At 47.4% G+C, this 5,956-nt stretch overlaps 1 non-coding gene across 1 annotated transcript; it reads left to right on the top strand.

Moving 5' to 3' along the window:
- Positions 1 to 3,702: 3,702 nt before the first annotated feature.
- On the top strand, positions 3,703 to 3,842 carry LOC144793575 (U4 spliceosomal RNA). The gene has a single exon (XR_013603061.1). It is a non-coding gene; the product is annotated as a U4 spliceosomal RNA (small nuclear RNA).
- The last annotated feature ends 2,114 nt before the right edge of the window (positions 3,843 to 5,956 follow it).

Genomic DNA, 5,956 nt, shown 5'->3' with positions numbered 1-5,956 from the left:
AGTTGCTTGAAGATTTGGATTTATGATACATCTCCCACGTGACGATACTCCACCGGATGGGTGGGCTGATGGGAATTTTGTGTAGCCCAGTGGTATCACATGTAAATTTGCCCCTTGCAGTCTAAACCACAGTTCTTTCTCTTGGGTGGTTAATAACATACCGTTTTAATAAAATGAATCACTTGAATTTTAGATCTGTAGGAGTAATGATTCGAAAACAATGAAGCCAAAATTGTACCTCTTAAATCTGAGACTGAAATGCTGCAAGTTCAACGGTATGGCTCCGAGAAATTACACACCCGCAATAAAGGCTATAGCGAAAAATGGCAGTATAAAATAGTTAAATTACTTCCACGCCTCCTTCGGTATATAGTTACAGAGAGTCAGTGGCGTCACTAGGAGGGTTTGGGGGTGCGGACCGCACCGGGTGTCACCATCAAAAGGGGTGACACCATGGTCCGTGTCAACAATAATCTTGGCCAGCGGCCGGGTAAGGTTTGACAGACAGTAATAATATTTTGCATTTTGGTTTCACGGAGTCCGTGTCCGTGACACCAAAAAGCAAAATAATATTTCTGTCTGTCGAACCTTACCCGGCCGCCGGCCAAAATTATTGTCCCGATTATTAGGCTATGACTTTTCAGCATCCGGACGTCAATGACGTTCGAAACGTCACTCACGTCGTGACGTAGCTCCCAGACCTGACGTTTTAAAAAGCTTCTTTACAAGTAACAGCGCGGGCTGGCTGCTAATGCTCTCCAGAAGCCCGGCCGAGTCCTGGCTCATCGTGCCAGGCAACGAGGGCTCCTGTTTCCTGATCCTGCCCTCCACGTGCCTCCGCCATCTCACCTTGGATCCCGAGTCATGCACAACACCCTGCCTCCTCGTTGCCTCACCCCATTCACTTCTCGAAACTCCCTCATTTTCCTGCCTCAAACTTACCTCTTCTGCACTTCAGGGTGCGTACCACGGAGAACACCCTTTGCCCTGGCCCTCAACTCTTGCATTTCTTCTATGCTCGTGCAATTCTAGCGCATCAGTGGGCTTCGAGGTGGCTGAGAGGTCACATGGGTGGCAACATTAAAACACAATGCATTACTTTACGTCCCTCCCCACTGGATATCACTACCACAGTCACTCACGCTTTATCCAGCATCCCCTGCAGGAGGACACCTCCCATGCCCCCGTGCCCACCGGTGCATCTGCTGCACACCCTCCTTCAGCGCCCCCTTGCACGGCGGTGCCAGGCTCTGTTCTCCGCGCTCACGGCATGCCACCCTCCTGCAATATCAAGCGCTGGCCCCACTGCACGTAGGTCTTTGGCTTTGGAATTGTAATTGCATTTATATAGTGCTTACTACCCCTGACAGGGCATCAGAGCGCTTACTATGTACTGACTCTATGTCCAGTGTGCCCATTGCGCGCCTCCCATCCGCACAATGCAGTGGGCATCACCCCGTGGTTTCTGCACCACACAGTGCTGTCTCGGCGCTCAGCTCACTACACATCCTCCCGTACCCTCTACACTGCAGCCGCCCTGCGGGACATAACGCCCGTGCTCTCACTTTCCTGCCCTTGGCAATCGGAGGGGAGCACAGAGGAGCATATTATTCTGGGAGGCGGAATGCTGAAGCAGAGGCAGCGCTGCCCATGCCTGTCTCCACAGTGATTGATGGCTTTCTCCTGCCTCTCCTAACGCTCCAGGGGGAGACATTCAGAGGGCCCCTACGCCAACCCTTCCTGCAGTAGACGATCCTCGAGCACCAAAAAGTTTATTTATTGCTTTTTATATAGCGCGGACTTTACCCGAAGAGGCGTCAGAGCGCTTCACAATAGGAACTCTAATGATACATGATGATTAGAAAATAACAAGTGAACAAATTACAAAAGCAAACATTAAGTTACTTGTGGCAAAAGTGACAATTGTGAGCAAACAAAATACATGAGGTTGGTAGCAAACGGTGCAATACAGGAGGAAAAAGTGACATGTGCAGGTTACAAGAGAAAACAGTACAATTAGAGGTATAATACTGCATAATATGGCAGACACTCAAGCACAAGAACAAACGTTACGTAGGCAATGGTGGCACTTGTGCAAGTATCTAAAGCAAACAAAATGTGAGAGGTAGCAAACAGTGTGTTACAAGAGAAAAGTGGCGTGCTAAACACTCCAAGGCCTCAAAAATCTTACCTGACCCAACACCAAGAAAGGGGAGGATGGATTCCGCCCCTGAGATTATTGCGATGCGGGCAAGAGGAATCATTTCAGGAAAACCAATGGAAAAAGAAGTCCCTGCAGGCTGAACTCTGGCTAACCGACCCATGGAAGTGACCCAGGGTTTTGCAGCGCCAGGTGCACGCTTGTCTTCCTCTGCAGCTGGTAAGTGGCACCCCCATTCTTCCCTTCGCTGTGTTTGAAAGTATGCCCTTTGACGATTACAACCTGTGCTCCTTGTGTCTGAGCGTGCGATATACCCAGTAAACTGCTTTGATCTGTAGTTGCGCTATTATGTGCAAGTGTAACGTACTGCCCACTGACTATAAGTTGCACGTGGGTGTCATGTTTCCATATGTTACTGTGCGCATCTTTCTGAGTCCGTGCAGACGTAACATGCTATGCCCGGAAACAGTGTAGCCCTGAACGGGCATGTAGGGTTCTTGTGCTGCCAGTAAACCTGTGTCTAACTGGGGCAAGGGTATACTGGTGCCATGCGTAGTGTGTGTGTCCTGTACTGTCCAGGACATGTGTGTAGCGGCACATGACACGCGGGTGCCATGTGCATTTTAGTCCCTGTGTAAAGCCGTGTAAGGGTATCTGGGGGGCATCATGGATTCATGATGTAAGTCATGAGGGGGTGACACCATGAGTTACCCGCACTGGGTGACACCAACCCTAGTGACGCCACTGCAGAGAGTGTGCCTATGACGATGATGCTGCTTACATTTCTACAAAGCACCGGTTAGCACCAAGCCCCAACATCAAACAGCGGAACTAGTGTAGTGCTCGTTCCAACAACCTACTTACCATGCAATTTCCCAGAGTTCTCTGCGCGTCTCTGGGAAACCTTTGGGGCCAGATAGCTGATTGAAATTAGGAATAACGCTACCTAATTTATTAGTTTGGTTGCCGAAAGTCACGAATACTATACTAATGCTTCAAAACTGATAAATAGTTTTCTTGCTTTCCTTAAAATCACATTCCGTTTTAATAAAAACTGATCCCTTCAATTTTAGACCTGGAGATGAAATGATTTGAAAACAATAAAGCCAAAATGTAACCTTTTAAACTGAGACTTAAATGCTGCACACCTGCAATAAGGGCTATAGCGAAAAATGGTAGTATAAAATCGTTAAATTATTTCCACGCCTCCTTCGGTATATAGTTAGACTAGATGCGGAGGACGATGCTGCTGCTTCCATTTCTACACCACACCGGCTGCACCAATCCCCAACATCAAACTCCGGAACTAGCAGAGTGCTCCGTCAAACAAGCTACTTAACATGTAATTTCCCAGAGATCACTGCGCGTCTCAGGGAAACCTTTGGGGCCCGAGAGCTGCTCGAAATAGGAAATATATCGCTACCATATTTAAAACTTTGGCTGCCACAATTCAACACTCTCAACACTGATACACAGTCTCCTCGCTCTCTTTAACATGAGGTACTATGGCGAGGGGGCTTGTAATTCACGATCGATTCTTTAGCTTTGCGCAGTGGCAGTATCGTAGCCAATGAGGTCTAACCGAGGCGCGATTATTGCTTATTGAAAACTTTACCCAATACCCCGCTGTGGCGGTTTGAAATATAGTCGCCATTGCAATTTTTGACAGTCTCTAAGGAGACTGAATATTACTGTGGAATATAAGAAGAAGTTTGAAGACAATGTGTTCGCTTACGGGCTTTCTTACCGTACTCTGAGGTGACCTACAGTCAGGTGTAATGCTGGACTCATTATATAAAGTGTATTTCTAAAGCGCACCGTGACATTGAATAACAGTTGTTGCCCAGCTCAGCGACAAGGGCGTAGCTTCCATTGATGCAGCAGGTGCAGTGGCACCGGCGCCCAGAGTCTTTAGGATGGCCCACTGAACCCTGATTATTGTTGTATTTTATAATTCAAACAGCAACAAGGGGGACCATTTCCTTCCTTGCACCCGGGGCCCATTTCTTCACCTCAGAGGTATGAAAGGCTGAGTGGATCCGCGCTGATGAGCATAGGATAAAGGGGCATATTACCAAGGGCCTTATCGCCGCTTTAGCGGGAATTTTCCCGCAAAAGCGGCGATAATTTTATCGCCCTATTACCTAGCTGTCGCTAACAGCAGTAAGCAACAGCTAGTAAGAGATAGCGATCATCTTGGGGCCCACTTTGCATGTCAGCGATATTTATCGCTAATGACATGCAAAGTGGGCGTGCCAAGATGTTAGCGACTGGAAACAGTCGCTAACATCGCTATCTCCTACTTTTGGAAATAATCGCGCTAAGCGCAATTATCTCCAAAAGCTAACGCCTGCCCAGAGCAGTTCTTAGCCATGTTATCCAATGGTAGGTGGATAACATGGCTAAGAGCATTTGCTCGGTAATGCATGAATATCGCTGACTTTACAGCGATATTCATGCATTTCGGCCGATTTTTATCGCTTAGGAGATAAACCTTGATAATTGCAAGGTTTCTAAGCGATAAAAATAGGCGAAGCACGGCGATACAATTATTGCCTCTAACCAAGCTTAGCGATAATTATCGCTTATTCTTGGTAATATGCCCCAACATGCGTTGGGGGTAAAGGGTGACATGCAGTCGATGAGCACAGTATAGCGGGTATCTGAGGGTTGAGGGTGGTGGACAGCTGATGAGCATAGGTTAATGCGCATCAGGGTCCACAGGGATCATTAGCGGGGTGCTCGGTTATGTACAATGTGTGACCACAGGATTATGGACATCAGAGTGAACACAGGGTTGTTCAGCACATACAAACGGGCGATGTACAGGTGGTGGCCACAGGAGGATTGACAGAGTGAACATAGGATTGTACAGCACGTGCTACAGGGTAATAGACAGCTAAAGACCATATGATACATTGCATTGAGGTTGCATCGGGGTACACGGTGATGTACAGCCGTTGATTTTAGGATAAAGTGCATCGGCGTACAGGGTGATGTACAGCCGTTGATTTTAGGATAAAGTGCATCGGCGTAGAGGGTGATGTACAGCCGATGATTATAGGATAATGTGCAACAGGGGTCACAGGGAGAAGGGTGAAGTAAATCCGATGTGCATTAGGGGGCCCAAGGTGAATTAAAGCCAATGAGTGTAAGATGCATAAGGGACACAGGGTGGTATACAACAGTGGTCATCGAAGTGTACTGTAATATAATTTGTAGAGCGCAACAATTACATGAACGGTATCCTGGCACTGAGTAATTGATGCAGAAAATACAGAAAATGGGGAGAGGCAAAAGTGAACAGGCCCAAGAAGGGTAATTAAAAAGCCAAGGGGCCTATTTATAAGTGGTTTGCATTGCGTTTGCATCACACACAATATTTATTTATTTATTTATTCAAGAGTTTTATATAGCGCTGTGTCACGCATGTAATATGGTACATGCGTGACACAAAACTGAAGTTAGGTTTATGAAGCCACGTAAGGCCACTTTGTGTAGCCCTGAATGGCTCCATACATCTGGATTTGTAAATCTGCATTCTGCAGCACACATAGAAAGAGGAATTTGCCTCTCAGGATTGTTTTTGTGCAGGAGGGGCCCCTTCCTGCACAAAAACAATCCTGCATGCAGTGCAGGCACCCCATGGTGCAAGGGTGCCTATTTTGGTGCTAGGCTGTCAAAAGTGCGCCTGTGCAGTGGGAAAAGACAGGAATGTGCTGTATTGCCTTAGGTGCATTCCTGTCCTTTCCCTGTCGCACAGTGCAGCGCAGGAAGATGACTTGAGCACTGCTC

This window comes from Lissotriton helveticus, chromosome 11 (genome assembly GCF_964261635.1).
Source record: "Lissotriton helveticus chromosome 11, aLisHel1.1, whole genome shotgun sequence".
NCBI classification, from domain to species: domain Eukaryota; kingdom Metazoa; phylum Chordata; class Amphibia; order Caudata; family Salamandridae; genus Lissotriton; species Lissotriton helveticus.
This window is presented reverse-complemented; position numbering and strand designations above follow the sequence as displayed.